Source organism: Ambystoma mexicanum, chromosome 8 (genome assembly GCF_040938575.1).
Source record: "Ambystoma mexicanum isolate Mex_15411 chromosome 8, UKY_AmexF1_1, whole genome shotgun sequence".
Taxonomy (NCBI): domain Eukaryota; kingdom Metazoa; phylum Chordata; class Amphibia; order Caudata; family Ambystomatidae; genus Ambystoma; species Ambystoma mexicanum.
The window spans coordinates 867,674,505-867,695,111 of NC_090929.1; positions in this window are offsets into that span (position 1 = coordinate 867,674,505).

The following is a 20,607-nucleotide window of genomic DNA, read 5'->3' on the forward strand; positions in this document are numbered from 1 at the left end:
ACCCGCACCTGCTGGTCATCCCACCGCTTGCGGCAGTCCCTGGGGGTGCGTGGGGTGTTGCCTACAGCGCTCACCCTCTGTGCAAGTTCCGCCCAGATGTTCTTCTTGCGGAGGGTGGACTCCCTCCGCATGTCGCTGCTGAAGACAACATCGGCATGCTCTGCCAGGAAGTCGACCATGGCCTGGAGTTTCTCGGGGCAGAATCTCTGCTTGCAAATGCGATCCGCCGCCCTTTTGGGTGCTTTGGCCATGTTGTGAGGGGCCTGGTCCTGTTCCCGACTTTAGTTACCTCACAAGGGTGCTGGCGGCTGAGGATGGCAATGGATTGTGTTTTTAAAGATGGCCGCCGCTCTCCTTCCCTTTTCTGTGCGATGTCGTAATTTCCGTTTCCTTTTCTTTTTTGCGTTGACCGTAATTTACGGTCTCCGTAAATTACGGTCACCGTTATGCACTGACGCTACAGCTTACAGGGCGGTGTTGTTGTTTACGTGTCGCAGCATGCCGGTAGGGGTTTTTCGGGGCGTTTTGCAGAAGGCCGCTCCGTCCTTTTCCAGCATGGCGCAAAGCGCGTGTCCGCGAGCTCGGAATGGGCTGAAATTTGCAGTCTTGTACCAGCCCGGTGTCGTACTTTACGGCATGCCGGAAAGTACCGATACTTACTGGCATGGCTCGGAATGAGGCCCAATGTCTTTAACATCATCTAATTGGTGAAACTCATGCCAATCCATTGCTAAAGGCAACCTTTGGTCCTGTTTGTTCAGACTAGAGATATGCTCTATGATTCTGACACCAAAGTTGTTTTATAGTGCTGCCCACATGCACCTTAAGAAACACGCAAACTATTGCGTAGACGACGAAATTTCGTCCGGCAATGAATGAAGTGACTGATCACCACCTGTAAACACAAAACGGTTCCATGTAATAATGTCGCCACAAAAATCTTGCCATGCAAAAATATCGCCGAAAAATGGCCGTTTTTTATGGTGACATTATTGCATGGAACATGCAGGGGACACCCCCGCAACCCCCAAACTTTTAATTTTTTCTTATTATTTTTTTTAATTTTTGTTTTTGCCCCTGTCCTCATATATATGGTCACCCAAATAATATTGCCAGAACATTTTCCCGGCAATATTATTTACGGCAACCATATATATGGCGATATTATTACCTGATTCCCACAAAACAGGATCAAAATGTATTGAAAGTTTCCACAAAAGAAAAATCCAGGTCCAAAACACAACATAATGCTCAAAATGCATTCAAAGAGTCATCAGTCATCTGTCCAAAAACAAAACAAAAAAACAAAACAAAAACATATACAAAAGAATATATATATATAATTTTTTTTCTCGTCATTAGATGAGATTACATTTTGCTCTTTGCGCATTCGCATGGCATCACACACGTCGTTTGACGTCACACGCACTGTTTACACATTACAAGGGAAAGTAAAATGGTGCCAGATGTGCGCCATGAACAGGAACACCGGATTCAGCCCGTTTAACTACAAATCAATAGGTAAGTCAGCACATTAGGATAGTTTCTAGTAACATAGGACCATTAATCTATGAGATTAATGACCATTCGTTTTTTATGTATATTTTCAGGCATTATCTGTATTTTTTAAAATGTTTGTATAGTTTAAAGAAAACCTTTAAAAAGACGAGAAGAGAAAACATTCTCAGTTACAGCACTTCATACGAACCCACACCACTTAGCATTAGTGCACATCTCTTGAGATCCTCATAGGTATGCAATTCGATTCAGCTAAATGAATTTTCAAATCCTTTAAAAACAATACCAAACTGAACAAGACTTTACGTTCAGAGCCATCAAACATGGATTTCGACAAGTCATTAGCTGAATAAGTCCGACGGGCCTCGAAAAGAGGTCCATACAGCTTTGTTCGTAGTGAACGAAACTTTGGGCAAAACCGAATCAAATGTTTTAGAGTCTCTGTGGGGTACTCGCAGAAACGACAGGTGAGGTTGGAGGTTTCCTTAGATGCCCAGGTTCTTGTACGGTCTTTGGTCAAGAAAAGATTAAGTCGAAAGTGTAGGTATAGTAATCTCGAATTCCGGTCCGGACATTTTGTCAGGTAGGGCTGTAGATTGTCTAACTCTCTTGCTTTGGGTGGTGCATCTTTTATAAGACAAGAGCTTGTTCTATCAGCACAAGTTTGGTGCCAATCCGATCTCCAGAGCTTTAATTTTGCCTTAACTGGATTTTCTAACAAGGTTGTGATTTTTATGTTGTTTGCATCAAGGATTTCTGTGCATAAATGTTTTTTCCAGGTGCCAAACATATTGTGTGGATCCTCTTTTATGAGATGCCAAGTTACGTAGAATCAGGACTTCACATTTGTTTCTTGTTAATGTGAAGTTACTTTTTGTTTACGTATCTTTCCAAGGCATCTAGTCTCCTTTGCAAGCCGACAGGTGTGGCGTCCAAGAGTATTAAGTTGTCAGCATATAAAAGCCAGCCTAGTTGTGACCCATGAATTTTTGGTGGAAAAGCTGCTACCTCGTTTAGTGAGTCTCCAATATGAGAGTTAAAGAGATTGAAGACAATGGCAGCCAAGGGGCAGCCCTGTTTCACGCCCTTAAAGGTTTTGATTAGAGAAGATAAAGTACCTCCTTGATCCAATCTAATTTGGATGGTTGTTTTGGAATGCAGCTCTTTTATTGCATCCAGGATGTCAGGTGGACACTTCCAGGCTTTAAGTTTCTCCCATAAAATTTGACGGTCGACACTGTCAAACACATGTGAAAAGTCGATAGTTGCCAGATAAATCACAGTGTTGGTTCTTATTGTCTCCATTTTTACTAGGTTCAGCAAGCGAATATTGAGGCTGCATCCAACGCCTTTGATGAAGCCCGCTTGCCAGTGGTCATTATGATGTTTTTCAGTTGACCAGGATTGCAGCATTCGTTGGAGTAGGCTTGTCTAGGTTTTACCAAGTATGTCGAGAAGGGCAATCGGTCGATAGTCTCTCGGGTCCAGTCTGTTGCTTTTTTTAAAATTGGGTACAATAATGGCGTTTTTCCACGATCTTGGGTTCGTATGTTTCATTCTTATCCTTTCGAAAAGGATAAGACAAAGCTTTGCCCATGCCTCACGATTTTGTTTCAATGTGTAGTTTGTAAGACCGTCGGGCCCCAGAGCTCCCGATGCACTAGAGTTCTTGATTGAATTTGTGATGTTAACTATCTCGAACCTCAGTGCCCATGGGGCTCCGGCTTCATTCATTCTTTCGGGTTCAACTTTCGATGTGCTAAACAAGTCCGTGTAATGTTTTACCCAGGTTTCTTGGGAAATTGGCGACGCTTGAAGCGCCTCCTGAGGGGCAGCAAGATTGTTTACAAGGCTCCAGAATTCTGAGGAGTTTTTGTAGCATTTCCTCAGAATCGTTCTGGAGTAGTATTGCGTTATAACTCTTTCTCCAGTTTCTGTATTTTTGAGTTGCACATTTTTTGCCTGCACAATAAAGGTCTTTATCTTCTCAGGGCAGCCTCCTTAGTTCTCCGTGTAGTAACAACACCTGGATGTCGAACCCGTGTTTATGTTGCATCTTACGTTGTTTAAGGCCTTGTTTATGTTCTGAGAATTGAGACAGAAGGTGTTGGTATTCAGTCTCATCCGGAATGGCCAACAAAGCAGATGTTAACGAGTTAACATCACTTGTTTTAAGATTGAGACAAATCCTTCCAGATCGATAGGTAATGGCGTGAGGCCATAGTTTTTGTGGTGTGTTATTACAAGTGTTAAACATCAACTTAAGCATGTCATGTTCGTTATGTTCCATTTTGACGATCTCTAGGTGAAGGACTTTTGATGCAAAAGATTCAGACACAGAAAAGTAATCTAGTGTTGAGGATTGTTGGTCGTGGCTCCATGTTGGATTTGCAGGAATGTCGCCAGGGGAATTCCCGTTCAGAAGTGTTAATTTTCGGGAATTCATTTCAGTCCCCCATGTGTGAGCAGCCGCTTCGTTGGCCTTTTTGATAGACGACTTTGATTTAGTTTGAGTGTTCATGTTTAGGCAATCGATGTTTAGGTAGCCACAGATTATAATTTGGCCGATGCTTGAATTTTCCACTATAGTGTCTACGATCGGGGTCACCTGATCAATAAATTGAAAAGTTCCAATTGCAATTTGGTTCCAATACAGATTAATAATGTACAGGAACTCAGGGTTGCAAATACCAGGTGTCCTCATTTTGGCAGTTTGAATACATGGTGAGACATTCTTTGTCTCTACTATTCTGAGGCCACAATCTTTGTTTGCGGCTATCAAGAGCCCAGCCATAGGCCTACCTTTAAGGGGGTTGACCGCAGGATTTGCTGCCATCTCAAACAAAGAAGAGATAGGGCAGATCGTTAACCATGTTTCCTGTAAACAGATTAGATCCAGATTACACATCCAGGGGGAATTGAACAGGTGGGCAAAGCCTCGAGTGTTCCAAGATCCAAAACTCATGGGTCGGCTCTCGCGCAGTTCCTGGCGTTAATTGCAATGTTTAATATTGAGATTTGCCGCCAGCCATGCCCAATTTTCCTTTTCAGGAGTGCTTTTAGTCACGTCCTCAAGAGGGGTTGTGTCGTCATTTGCGTTTAGACCTTCAATTGATTGATTCTTTATTTTCAGGTTATGTCGTAATTTCTGACGATGCCTTAGACTCTTGACCCTTAAAAGTTTTGAGTGTTATCTTCGTGGTTGTTGATTTCTTTAAGTTTTTAAGATTTTTGTCATGCATGCTGTTGAGAGAGAGCTCCAATGCTAAGACATCTTGACGCTGAGAGTATAAGTCGAAGCCTAATGACAACAATGCTGGTACTGCATCTAGTAGTATGTCATAGATTATTCTTGAGGCAAGGTGCAGAGTCACCATATCATTTCTTTTTTGACAGTGAAACTCCACTATTTTCAGATCGTCGGAGTGGATCGTTATCAAACTGGGCACGAGGAGTTGTCACGAGAGTCCAGTCTTTCCAAAATTAGTTTTCATAGGCTGATACCTTTTTTGTTGTTTTAAAGTTCATCAAGTTGCGTTTAAGTGTAAACTGTGTTACCTCTGAGGTATGGCCATGAGGGAACTGCGGATCAAGAGACATTTGACTTAATTTCAGAATAGGTGTCGTCCCAATTTTTGAAGAGGCATGAAATGCCTTAGGTTGACTGATTTCGCATTCCGTTTCTGTGACTCTCTTTGCCAATATTTTCAAGCACTTTTCTGCCGTTGGTAGAAAAGGAGAATCAGGTTCGACAGTCTTTTCTGTATTTATTGCAATAGGTCTCACAATCGTGCAAATTCTTCGTGGCCTCATTATTTGAGAGGCACCTGGAAAGTCAAGAAGCAGAGATTTATCTGCACAGCTACTACCAGAGTTTGATTGAATCATTCCGGCTTGATACGTGTCAGGACTTGTGGTAGGAAGACCAGCCTGCTGGATTTGAGAGGTTTCTTCATTGTCATCATACGTTGATAAGTTTATCAGGTCGGATTCGTCATTCTGGATCACCTCAGAAGGATTTGAGCCAGCGTTGAAACTTTCCGCTTCGCACACCAGGTTTGAATTTAGAGGAGGGGGGACTTTACATCCGGTATTCTGAACTGTTAAGTTTACCGTTTTTAAGTTGCACAAGAATTTCCTAGAGCCATTTCCACACTGTATCTTAGTTGCAGGTTGATTTTTTTTTTTCTGGAAGCTTGGGTTTACCCGAATGGAAATGTAGGTACTGGAATTGCCGGGCATTGAGTCCCCTTAAAAATATCAAATACATCTGAAGTCTTGGAAGTAGGTGGATCAGCTGTACAAGCTGATACTTTGCCATCTTTTGAGATTTTTTTCGTGAGGCAAAGAACCACTTTTTGAGGATGAAGGCATTTGAGGGTTTGATAATGCAAGGATACTGGGTCGGCGGCTAATTTCGAGCACCTCATCAAAGGATGTCACGTCAAGCTGTGCCCGGTCCTTGACATGAATGTTTGGCTCAGCTGGATCGACACCTGTAGGTGACAAATGAATACATGGTGTCCTAACATGCTTCTTTGCTAGTTGAAGAATCATAAGGGGATCATTTGTTGACTTTCGATCCCGCATTGCGAATGGCAGTGTTTGTAAACTGCAGTCATCAGGCAATGACGTGGGGTTTGTTGATATTACATCGGGCACCCAGGCTTTGTCTTTTGGGGCCCTTTCAGAGGGGGTTGCTTCCAGATCAAGAATCTGCAAGTGAGCATCAGAGTTATGCTTAAAAAGTTTCAGAGCTTCTTGTGCAACTTCTGCCAGAAGTTTTTTATCCTCGTTGTTGTTTTGAGTGTGTCCGGAAATACATTTTAACATTTGGTCCATTTTGCTGCTCATGGTGGTTAAGTCTTCTTTACAGACGATTCCTTTCCTTTCAACATCAGTTATTTTTGTATTAAGGAGTGCAGTCAATGTTGTGAGGTCTTTTATATTTTCGTTCATATGTTCATTGAGTTTGAGGAAAGGCGCGATGGATATTCCCATTGATGCCATGATTGTTGTCTGTAGCTCTTTAGGAAGAGATGAATCTCAGGGAGCATCGAGATTCCAGTTAGTAGGTGCCTGTTTATATCAGTAGATGAGCCTACTTGATCTAATTTTAGGATAAGGGCGCTCCATGATTGAGGAGTCAGTGGAAGAGGTTTCTGAGGCAGAGGACTGTTGAGGTTGTCGATCAGTACCCTTTATGGGATGTTCATCATGTTCAGAGGAAGAAGGAACAAGTCCTTTTTTTTGGATGCTCAACACAGATTTCTGAGTAAGTTTCAGTTTTTTCAGTTGGGAGCATTGCAGGGAAGGTGAACTGCTTACATGGATCCGTCTGCGTTTTGCCCCCGCAATATCTCTGGTTGTGGGGTTGATCGTAGTGTTTGAGTCAGTGATTAGGGCGTCTGGTGTTCTCCATTGATTCATGTATGAAGGATTTGCGTGAGGTACAGGCTCAGCATGCAAATTGTGCCAGGCTTTGTTTATCTGCGCTAAATAAGATATTAACTTGTTTGCAATGTCAAGTGAATTACGGCAGGTCTCTATAACGTGTGCAGTGAGTGATGCATTAGGAGGTTTGGAGTTTACGTATGAGGAGTTGATCTGCACATCTGTAAACAAACAGCTTTTAGAAAAAACCTTGGCGCTGAAAGTCTGGGGGATTTTTTCCAAAGGTGTAGCTGAGGCACTGAGATAGACGGAAGGGCTGTTTTTGGGTGAAGCCATGTCCCCAGTTGGAATTGTAGTTAGCGGTTGGGCACGTTCATCACCGCAACTCGAAGGTATGAGTTCGGTGAAAACAGTAGTTTCATAGGAAGGGGAGAGGCAAAAGGCCCAACATAACTGTTTTGGCTACACCAGTTTTAGGATTGTTATTGGGTTCTGCAGCCCCGGAGCAAAGAGGGTGCATGCTTCTGCTTTCATGTTGCCTACCGCCTCCTAGAAGCGTAAGCGCAGATACTGCTTTCTTAGCTGCCAGGGATGGGTATGTAACAGAGGTGCAAACAAGGGCTTCGGTAGTATTCGCAGACAAGTGGGACTTTGCAGCTGACATGTTTTGATTTTCATTCATGTTTTCATTTTTGCTAATGTTATCAAGTGACACAAGTGACACAGGCGCTGCAGGCGCTGCAGTGGGCCTGATCACGACCTCGGCGGTAACGCTAACGCTAACGCTATTAGCGCGGGGGCTATTAGTGCAACCGCCATAGCCCCCGGCGCTAATAGCACGGGATCACGAGTTGGGCAGACTTGGAAGTCCCCATTCCCCAGTGAGCCCATTCGGGAATGCCCCATTCCCCATTGGGCTCAATGGGGAAAATTTGCGCTCTTACCGCCGGCGGATTTCCCGCCGGCGGTAATAGCACGAATTTTTGGCGGATTTCCCCCCAGCCAAGAGCTGGGGCGAAATCTGCCGAAGCCCTGATTCGGCCGACCCTTAAATCCGGTGGTAATAGCGCTACCACTGGATTTAAGGGTTACCGCCGAGGTCGTGATCAGGCCCACTGTGTTTAGACTGCTGTCCACATCAGCATTTGTGTCAATAATGATAACATTTTGGTTTCGCAGACGTGATGGACTTACTTGGGCCATGGTGGGGCGGCGGTTTGGGAGAGCAGGTTGGTTCGCGACATCTTGCTGGGAATCAGATGGTTTCCATTTTTTCATCTGTGCTCACGTCTTAGAAAGGGTCTGATGCGCGGCAGGGGCTGGAGTTGTGGCGGGCACCACGTCGGGGCGGCAGATCATCTCTGACGGCTGTGGGACAGACGGTAACGAAAAGGGACCCCGCCTTTGCCACCAGACCGCCAAACAGCTAAACAGCACAGTTCTCGCCCTTTCACCGAGGGCTTACGCTGCAAGGGCATGGAGGCGGCCCTCTTATAGTCAGCTGACACTGCTAGGTTAGTGTATTTTAGAGGCACACACACCTCCGTATGCATGATAAATATTGCAGATGTTGCAGATTACAAATACTGCTACTGGAAACACGGGTCTCTCTCTCTCTCTCCAGGGAAAACTCCAAACTCCACAGCTAAACAGCACAGTTCTCGCCCTTTCACCGAGGGCTTACGCCGCAAAGGTGTGGAGGTGGGCTTCTTAAGGTCAGCTGACTCTGCTGGATTAGTGTCTTTTAAAGGCACACGCACCTCCGTATGCATGATAAATATTGCAGATGTTGCAGATTACAAATACTGCTACTGGAAACACAGGTCTCTCTATCTCTCCAGGTAACAGTCCAAACTCCACAGCTAAACAGCACAGTTCTCGCCCTTTCACCGAGGGCTTTTCAGGTATTGATACCTTTCACTCTGCCACAAAAAATGGAGTTATGCAACTTGTAAGCAACATAATGGCACTTCTTTAGAACCCACACAGTAGCTGAAGAACGGGCATCAGGATGACTCATTAAGGGTTTGTGACCATTATTTAGGTAAGAATAATTCAAATTAGCATGAGTGCATGAGGACTTTCTTCCACCATATGGATTCTTAGAAAATAAAGCAAATATATGTTTTGGACCTTATTTACAAGGAATACATTTTGAAGAATGTATTCATGAAGCTCCAAGATATGATCATGCACACTCTTCAATGTTTATTGATTTGCACCTCATCGGGTGCTTTCTCAATTCAAAGGGGAACTCCAAGGGGAACCATCAGCAAATGCTACTCCCAGGGTAAGGGACCCACCAAACCAAAATTTCTCAAATGGCACAATCTTCATCTAGATAATATATCACGATTCAACCATGTCAATTTATCAATGTTAACCCTACTTACAATGTATCTAATACAGAACACAGATACAGTTCAGTCTGGTGAGTCCCTTTCAGTCCACTATTTACAGATACATCTTAGTAAAACAGTGGTTAGCATGTGAACCACCACTGAGGAGATACCTTGCCACTCATGCCTAGGACATTGATTAGACATCTTTCCACTTAGAGCACACATTGATACGGTCCACGGGATCCTTGTGGGACACATTAATAGGGGTCAGCTCTACACTACTTATGCATGAATGAAACTGGCATCTCATGCTTGCTAATCCTTTGACTGATCTCAGATGGCACTATATTTTTTTTCAGCATGTAATTAATGTACTCAGCACACTTAGATTGGCGTAAGCACTAGGAATACACAGGGCATAACAATGTATATCTTTAAGTTCCAAATGTATTGGTTATTGCTCTTTCAAGACAATACATTTCATTATTATTTTTCCCTCTACAACTGTTCACCCTGCCTGATACCGATTGACAACATGGTATGTAATTGGCAATTTTGCATTTTTTACTATTGTCATTTACGTTATGTATTGGCTTTATGTAATGGGCATGCATACATTCTTGTGATTTTGTTTATTTTCATAACAACAGCCTTGAGTATGACCTATCGGCCGAAACACGTGTCGGCTGTTGATTTGTTGGATCACACCAATAAATCAAGACTTTTTCATTGGACATTCTGGGATTTGTTCTTCAACAAGAGATTCTGAAAATTGGAGATTGAATTGATGAATCTAATTAGGGTCATTGCGTGGATCAGAGAAATACTTTCTTCTCATTGCTAAATCTACGAGGCTCAGGGGGGTCTTGTATGTCCAGACTGAGGCATCTAACCATATTCTAGGATACAGGAGACTAGCACATCCCAATCTGTTACTCTCCACAGTTTCTTTAATGTGTACTCAAATCCATCACACTTCTTAGATTCCAAGACAACACCATACTTTATTATGGCCAAATCAGGAACTCTCTAGTATATTCCAGGATGGTGTCATGAAAAAGTGGGCTTTACCACCATTACAACGGTCACGTCAGCTATTCAGCAACGTAAGAGCTTTACTTTTTGTTAGATTGACTAAAATATGTTAGGAAATCTGCAGACATGCCACCACTCCCCCTTTCAACCATATAAAAACTGCAATCCTCTCAGTACAGGAAATGTGCTGCCACTAATGTATCTGTTGAAATGAAGATTCTCCAACCTAATTCGAATTCCGGTTAACGGTCTGGGTAAGCAAAAGAAGGGCAACTGACCATGATTCTGCTCTCAAACATTTAACAACATTCACACACTGTTGCTATGACACGGTTCTTCTTCTATCTTGTATTGGCCCACAATTTAAAGCCAAGTTGGCAATTTTTAAATAGCATATGTCAGAATGAGACAAATTCAGGGGTTTGTAATCACAAGATGACATACTGTCTAAGTGCAAAGATGCACTAAGGAAATGCTTGCAAGGTGGAATGGAACAAGAAGAGAAAGTCAAATATCACAGATCAAAAGCCTTGAGTAGGGCTCCACCACTGCAAAGAGGTATAACGGACAACACCCACTCATTTTATACAACCTCTGACATTAGCTTGGTGGTATCACTACAAGATTTCAAAGAGTTGATAAATGTAAGATGCTGTTGAACAGGCTTTTTCCCCCCAGTCTCACTTGCGGTTCGGATTAGCAACCTCACAGAAATTCAGTGGGCCTGCTACAAACATGCAAATGTACTCAATTTATGCCAACATGATAGTGTTATTGAACAACTGAAATTATGGCTTGTCAAGTGGTCCATGTGACCATGGGCTCATTTTGCAATTAACTATGGAATGCCTAAATTGTACACCTGGCAAGGGTGCACTCTTAATAGGTTTCTAGTGTTGTTGTGGCTGTTGCGTCAGACCAAAGGACATGCCATATGGGACATACATGATTACCTTAAACACAATTAACAAACGTCTTGTTGCTGGAGACTGTGGCTCACATAAATACTGAGTCCATCATCTGTTGAAGGAGCACACAACTGATTCTTCAGATATTGACAATTTGTGTGCAAGGCAGATACAGTCATCCAGATGGAGGGGAACATGAATAGATAGTGTAGATTGCTTCTCTAACAGCTGCTGTTGAATGCATTGCACAAATACACCTTTCATTGTATCTTTATCCTCCATTTATGTGGCTCTACCATCCAGTGACACAGTTCTCTTACCCTAGTGGGCACAAGAGGTTCATCTTACATTTAATTTGCTTTACAAAACCATGGAGCTAATCTCTGAATCTTAGTACCACACTCACAACTCTGCCTCCATTTTATTTATCTAGCAGCTTAGCCACTCCTGTTTTTTTGTCTTTTTTCTTCTCTCTCCAAATTTTCTAGGTCTTCTCTTTAGCTACTGCCTAGCAGAGTCTCCCAGAAGTGGTGAGGGTAGAACTTGCGCATGCAGTTTTCTGTGGCAGCAACCATGGCTTTGGTCCCAACTTCCAATTGACAGATTGAAAAGAAATACAGGTAGTATGTGCCTGCATCACTCATTGAACTGTCTCACCTTTCCACCCAAAAGGTAGCACACCCTGAAATTGACCATGACCAACAAGTGCCAGTACTGATTGTGGTGGTCAAGCAGCGCTGCTAGATGATTGTTCCACTGAACTAGTCTCTCTCAGTCAGGCAAGGTGAGTCAAGAATAGAGTTGGAATGACACAACCTTCTGTCAAAGCCTACTGGGCTTGTGCTACATTATGGTGACTGAACACCTTCTTGCTTGGGTCATATTACACTACATTGCTCCTCCTTACTGTCAAACCCTCAGAAATACTGACCAGAATGATGTTGATTTCATTGGTAAGGTGCCTTCCATCAAACATCCACTTGCTTAAGGAAGGCCTGAACCAGTGTTGCCATCTCTGCATAGGCACACAATGTTGTAGTGGCCACAGTCTCCTTCTCCTGAGCTATCTGCTCTGGCAACCATCCCTGGATTCTCTGCATATTGCTTTTCAGTCTTTTGCAGCACAGCCTCTCCCCAGTCCTTTGGCTTTCTGAACCTTTGTGGATAAGTCTAAACGCTGATCTTGGATTGCCATACCCTTTCTGTCAAGTCTAAGGTGAAGCCCCTCACTCACATTCAGCTGGTACTTGCTGAGTGACCTCGCATTAACCACTGCCTCCTGGAGATTTGTATCATGGCACAGCGAGTAGAGCACTCACTTTGACATCCGTGCAGAGCTTGCTAACGCAGGTTTGAATCCCGGCGGGGCCAAACTCAGCCTTTCATCCTTCTGAGGTCGATAAATGAGCACCACACACCGTGGGTAATAATAAGCAGCGCTCAGATACCTGAGGGTTCGTAGAGCTATATAAATGCTATATTATTATTATTATTATTATTATTATTATTATCCATATTCTTCTCCTCACACTTTGCTTGCCTCTCCGAAACCACTCAGAGCACTCCTACAGTATCGGTCTTGCCGCCCTGGCTGATAACTTCAACCTATGACAAAGAGGTTGAGGAGTATTCCAGATGATTGTATTCGTCCCCACCCCAAATAAAATAACATGTTGCTTAAGGTGTCAATGTGCAAACCACAAATGTGCCTGAGGTGTCTATTTTTAGGTAAGGTGTCAATGTGCAGAATGCACAATAAGTAACCAAGACTAGCACATAGATTTTCTCAAGCCTCATGTTATGGCAAAGGGTTCCCTGAACACAAAAACAGTAGGGAAGATGATTAAACACAGTACAGTAAGTCATCTGTGGTTCACACATAAATATGTCTATACAAATACAGGAATGTAAAGATGTTTAGAACGTTTTTTGGATTGGCCTTTGGGTTGACTCAGGTGAGAAAAGGAACATTAAAAAAGAAAAGGAGATCAGTACATTTTGTTTCTTTGAAATTTGTTTACAAGGGAGTAAGAGTTAAAAAGGACCATTAGGGTCGCATCCTAAAGAACACAATGAGAAAAATGAGAGAAAACAGGAATAAGGAAAAACCAACAACATGAATGACTAAAATCCCCTCTAAAACTCTCCTAACCTAATCAAGAGCACACCAATTCGCCACTAAGACCACCAATCCATGAGCCTATCATGCCCAGCCCTATCTTAATAGCCATACAAAACCCACAAATGCAGTTGTGACAGATGACATTTTCTAATGGGAGGAATGTAAATGGGAGACCCAACATCTTGTTCCTCTTGTAAAGTGATTTGAATTAAAGCGCTATATAAATTAAAATAAATTCAAAATACAAACATAGTGAGGGAACATGAACCAATGAAAGAGTTCTCCCACCAATAACATTTCCTAAATATTGGCTTAAAATCATGCATTTTGAGCACACTTTCGTTGAAAATTGTGTAGAAAGCCAGTTTGCAAGTTGATTGGAATGGTAACACATGAAAAAATCCAATAAATGCAAACCCCAACAATGCACAGGAGCATTTCCGAACTTATTTTCATGATATCTTCAACCAAAAAACATGCCAGTATAAAATAAATGTTTACGTTTGTTGTGTCCATACATGTTCAGGGAGATGCCACTAATACATGCCAACATTATCAAATGAGAATATACCCCAAGAGTCATTACCAGTACAAAATTCCATGTCACAGTAAGAACATAAGTCGAAGTTGTCTGCATTTCAATGTTGGCAAGCCTAGCCAGGTAATACAACTTATCATGTTTGCTTTGCCCTTTATGTTTAGTAAAATATACCATGCCAAAGTAAGAAATATATCCAGTCTGGTTTCACAAATGTAGCCATTCAATAATAATCAGACTACAGTTCCTATAGCAATATTTGAATTCTATAAAATTAGTCAATCCCTAATAAAGATTTTGGTTCCTTAATATCATGCATTTTATGAACAAAATTGAGGTTCAGAAACTATATGTGATAGATTTTCTGTTATGCATTAACACATTAATAAATAACAACGGTTGCAGCCAACGCGTGTTTCGACCCACGTGGGTCTTTGTCAAGGCTGAGTAACAATAATCAAGGAAAGCCAAATGGTGAGTGTCACATCCCAAGAAGAAAAGTTTTTGTGCCACAATTCCAATAACATCATTTAAAAAAGACCATTAATTAGTATAACATATTTTCAGATAAAGCCATTGCATCAGTTGAAAATATGAATTGATATTCATATGGAAATGCAATCATTTCAAAATATGCAATTTTAGATGATTAATAAATTAGTAGCTAGTGTGTGTTCGCATTTTTTTTTAAACACACTACAGAGTAGAACAGACAAACCAGGAGAGGGATGAAAAAAGAGAGACTCCCTTATGGTTATTCCATCTTGTTTAAAGCATTTTGATACAGAAGCAAGAATAGGGCTGTATTATGAGCCAGCGCCACCTGCAGACCCCTCTTACCCTATGACAGATAAAGGTTCCTAGGTAGGCTATGGGTTTGTGAACAAGGATCCCTCGTCCCTGGGTTACTGTGAATTTCCTATAACAAGTCAAGGAACTAAATATTAATGAACTGAATGAAAATGTACTATCATGGATAACTATTTGTAAACACCAAATTGTACCTTATATGAATCCATTGTGGTATAATTTGATCAGTCCAAATTGTTATATATATATTACAGGGCCTACAGTAGCAGCCCTGTTGTTATGGTTATGTTTCTCAACCCATAGGAAGAGCACCTTTTGGGTGGTTTATGACTTTGCCCCCCCCCCTCGACGAATCCTCAAAAAAGTTTGCAAAAAAAGTATATGGCCCTGTCAGATTGATCTGCGAAGACTGGTGAGGTTTTGCGCAGGGGGGCAAAGTTATAGGGGGGTCCCAAGATGCTGGCAAGTACATTTCGGTGTTCGCAGACATAATTTCAATTGCAGGGGGTTCAGGGTGATTTTTATTAGTTCACAGTGTATTGTACTTACTTGTTATATGGTTAATTGTATTGTGGTGGTTGTGGCCAATGGTCAGATTCTGGGGGCAAGGCCCAAAGAATATGTCCACTGGCCACAAGCACCACAGTATTAATAAGTGTGTAGTAATTATAGGTTATACAGTAGAAGTATGGCCAGAATCACCACATTAGTAATATGTGTATAGTAATTATAGCTAATGTAGTAGGAGTATAAAGTGTTATTAATAATCTGGTGGAATTATATAGTTGAACTGTAAATGGTACTTATGATTATAGTACAATTCAGGATAGTGCTTATAGAATATGTATTTGTTTATGCTTGGCGTGGTTACTTAGTTCCATAGCATCATGAAGCTAGAAACCCTGTTTCATTTCCTTTGGGAAGAAAAATGGTATCATTTGTTGAGCAGGATAATTTAGATGCTTTAATTGTATACAATTTTACATATATACATTTATTTGTTTAGTCCCTCCTAAACAGTACATTCGAAGTACTATGTTTGGTACAACATTAGTGTATCACACACTGCTGGTGAATTGACATTAAATAATGATTGGGTCATTGGGATAAAAATACATTCTGGATTTTAAAAAAAACTGATTACAGTTATGTGAGTGTAAGTGACATACTATTTTTGTTTGAAGTATGTTGTGATTAAGGGAATGCTTAAAATAGGTATACATCTGTTGGCGTATTCTAACTACATTAGAGTTTAGAATATGTTTTGTCGAATAAGAATTGTGATGGCATATTTGAAGTGTTTTGAATTATAAACATACTTTTGTAGTATTATGGATGTAATTAGATACCTCTTCGCGTATTCTAACTGTTAATTGTGGTACAGTTTAATGACTACATTTGGTTTGAAGGAATATTAAGTAGGCATTTGTTAGATTTGCTGGTAACCCATGTTTTGGAGTAACGGGGGTTTTTTACATTCAAACCAACCACTTATTTTTTGACATATGCAGTATAGAGTGCTGAAGTGATTGTGGCACCAGTGTGGTATATTAAACCTACTGTTGTGAAGGTTTTCTTTCCAACAGGTACTTGGCCATGTGTGAAGCCTGTACATTTACAGTTATTTTTGGTTCCATCTGCTTTGTACCTTATAAGCAGTAGTATGACATATTGGCTTTGTGAGTTGATTTGTATGTTGGAACGATTGTTTGAATTGCAAAAAAGGATAATATGCCACGATTTGCATTCTGCAGAAGTTGGGGAAATACAGTGGATTAAGAATTTGGTATGGATCCATATGCACATTGTTCATTCCAGATGTGCTCTTGTGAAACATGGTTGCCGAGAGTGCATGTATGTTTCCAAGTGTGTGAAATCTGGAAGATTTCATTAATAGGGATGATTTTGGTTTCCAGTACTTGTAGTAAGTACATTAGGAATTCTTTTGGATCTCCCTATGTGTTTATGGTGAATTTTACCATTACTGCACAGTAGTCCAATTCTTGCCTTATACCTGCCACACTCTAGGTGTTGCCAGGATTATTTGTGGCATTTATATGAAGGACGAGCATTTGCAAACACAGCTGGTATGAGCCGTTTAAGTACATTTTGCGAACAATTGTTGGCAGTTGAAAAGGAAGATTGATAGTTACATTAGCCTAACAATTTACTCCAGTTGTGTCGCTGAATTTAAATGCACCAGAGAGTTCTGTTTGTGGGTCGTTTGATGGGCCTGCAGATTTTTCTGGAGAAGAGACATTTGTGTCTTTATTTTCTAATGGACATGCAGTTGACTTTGTACTAAAACTTTTTGTGGTTGTATTCTTTGATACCGAAGGAGTTTCTTTAGCGGTATTGATGGGAGATCTGTTATAGATTCTGTTTGTCTTCATTTTCTTTTTAAAGGTTTTTCGTTTTTGAGGTACAAGGTACATATCTAGATGGGGTTTATAGTGCACGTGGCCTGTTCTATTCCTGGATGCAAGGAATGTCAGCGTTCACTTTGTGTCAAAGTTAACTAGGAATAGACCATTGAGTGTACTCAGATGTGAAAGTGCTATGTAAACATATCTTCTTTAAAGACTCTACTGCCAATGTCAATCAATGCTTGATCTAGGGTCAGACCTTGTGATTTGTGAATAGTGACATCATATGCAAGAGATAGAGAAAATGCATTCTGTGCATATGTACATATCTTTGAAAAGAAGGACACGTGCTATTGTGCGTCCAATTATTTTAACTTCTGCAAGTTTGTCAAAATAGGTGTTGACAAACAGAATGCTGTCATGTGGATATGTTAGGAAGCCAACAACTGTACCAATTGCTCCATTGTCTTAACCTTGCTCTACGTCAAAGTTACATTTTAGAAGAATTACTTTGCAGTTTAGACACAAAGTCAATATTTTTCCAATCCAGCTGTGTTGGAGATTCATGTTTCTAAGATATGCAGTTGTGCTGTTGTTTGTTGACACATATGAAGTATCCTGCTGTACACTTCTAGTTTGTCTGTGGAGCTGATATGCAGTATGGGTTGCATTTCTATTTTCAACATTGTCTCATTAAATTGACTACAGCTTGCAAAGGCTGGCATTAAGGACATGATTTTATATTTTGTTGAGTTAATTGTTCCATGACATCAAGAGCAGATGTGCTTCATCCACATAGCTCATCGATTAGTCTACTATTTAACCTCTTAAGTGCCATTGAGGTTCCCCCCACAGTGCCAATGTTTTTTTTTTTTAAATCGCGGTATTCACCGCCCAAACCCGCCAGCATTTCCCCCCTCATTAACCCCTTAAGTGCCACCAACGAGCCGGCTCGTCAGTGGCAACCTGGAGCGGTTTTTACCGATGAGCCGGCTCGTCGCTGGCATTTAAAGGGTTAAGATGAATGTTGCACCTTTTAGTAAGCAGATCAGTTCTAATGTGTTTTTAAAAAGTTCCCATAGGTGAGGTCTGCAGACTGATGTATGTTTTGAGTTAGTTCTCTGTAGTGTACATATTGCCAGAGTTTTACATTTCCAGTGCTGCTGAGCGTATTGAGGCATTGTGTGTGTCCTAATGTTTTGAAAATAGGTTGACCTTTTACTGGTGTTAACTATAGGAGGTCTCAAAAATCAATTACATGTTTTCTTCCAAAGAGTTCTTCATAGTTGGTTTTTAGGACTTCTTGCTTTCTGAGATGAATTAAAGCCAGCATGAGTTTGGAAACCATGCTTACTTCATCTATCTGGAGCACTTTCATTTATTTCAGAATTCTGCGTACTTCAGTAGCAGCTTCTGATCATTTGTAGTATTCTATTTTGTTTTGTTGTTCTATGGGGAGGAGCAGTAGTCCGTGTAAAGTTACACCTCCTATGTTGTAGTCAGCTAAACCTCTGGGGGCTGTTACTACAACAGAAAGGTTGTTGTTTGTTAGGTTTTGTAGAAATGTGATGATTATTTTAATTTAGAATATTTTACCAGAACCAGATTCAACACTTACATGTAGGAGTAGATGTTTATAATTTTTACTGCTACAGGTTTTTGTTTTAAGTTTAAAACCATGTTACATTTCTTGAGTGACTTTTGTATAAATGGTGAGTTGTTCATCATTTAGCTGTGATTCGAGCACTGACAAGTCTTCCTCAGATTGTTTATATGGACACATGGCATTTTCTACCTCAGTCATGATTATTTCTGCTTAATTTAGAATGAGTGGTTCTCCAAGTGGTTCTTGGCTTCCTGTGAGGGAATGTTGATTACCCTCAGGAGTGTCTTTACCTAGTTGAGCTTTAGGGGGTAATTCATAGAATTCAGCGCACAAGTGGCGCACGCGGCTGGCGCACAGTGTGCGCATGCGAATCCCTGCGCCAGCCGCATGCGCCAAAACCCATTTCCACGCACAGCATATTCATGGATTCCAGCTGCCAAAACCAGCCGTGGTGCACAGTGGCGCAGCGACTCTGCAGCAGCGCCAGTTACGCCCCCAAGAACGCCTCTCGCGCAGGGAAAAGCCATCAAAATCCCAAATCCAGCGCAAAGGGCTGCACTAACCCTGTACCAGCACGGCAAGCGGGCTACGTGTATCACTGGGGTGCGCGGGAAGTACCTCACGTCATTTCAGCTGGGTACGTGCATTTCAGGGGTGCGCGGGAAGTTTCACACGCGATTCCATCAGGGTACGTGTATTTCAGGGGTGCGCGGGAAGTTCCACGCGCGATTTCAGCAGGGTACGTGTATTTCAGGGGTGCGCGGGAAGTTCCACACGCGATTTCAGCAGGGTACGTGTATTACAGGGGTGCGCTTGAAGTTCCACACGCGATTCCATCAGGGTACGTGTACATCAGGGGTGCGCGGGAATTTTCACACGTGAATTCAGCAGGGTACATGTATTCCAGGGGTGCGTGGGAAGTTCTACACGTGAATGTCCAGGCTACGTGTATTTCGGGGTGCGCGGGAAGTTTCACACGCGATATCAGCAGGGTACGTGTATTCCAGGGATGTGCTGGAAGTTCCACACGCGAATGTCCAGGCTATGTGTATTACGGGGTGCGCAGGAAGTTTCACACTCCATATCAGCAGGGTGCATGTATTCCAGGGGTGTGCGTGAATTTCCACACGCGAATGTCCAGGCTACGTGTATTTCGAGGTGTGCGGGAAGTTCCACACGCAATTTCAGCAGGGTACGTGTATTCCAGGGCTGCGCCTGAACTTCCACACGCGATTTCAGCAGGGTACGCGTATTACAGGGGTGCGCTTGAACTTCCACACGCGATTCCATCAGGGTACGTGTATTACAGGGGTGCGCGGGGAGCACCACATGTGAATTGCACGTGTGGGTCCTCCCAGGTGTTCCCTCTACACCCTCCACGGCCCCTGCAGGTGGCTCACACCACAGGGGCCTACCCTGCACATGTCCTGCAGGCACCCCATCCACCATGGCCATGCCCCCCAGCCAACCCACATGTCAACTTGCACTACTGCCCACCAACGCATGTTCCCCTGCAACCCCAGCCACCAGGGGCACCCTCCACCAGGCCCCCACCCATGTCTCCCACCACCCCCACCCCCCAGCACTGTGGGGCATCTGCCAGCAGGCCCCCACCCATGTCCAACTCATGTTCCCCACCACCCCACCCCCCAGCACTGTGGGGCACCTGCCAGCAGGCCCCCACCCATGTCCAACTCATGTCCCCACCACCCCCACCCCCCAGCACTGTGGGGCACCTGCCAGCAGGCCCCCACCCATGTCCAACTCATGTACCCTCCACCCCCACCCCCAGCACTGTGGGGCACCTGCCAGCAGGCCCCCACCCATGTCCAACTCATGTTCCCCACCCCCCACCCCCCAGCACTGTGGGGCACCTGCCAGCAGGGCCCCACCCATGTCCAACTCTTGTTCCCCACCACCCCCACCCCCCAGCACTGTGGGGCACCCTCCACCAGGCCCCCACCCATG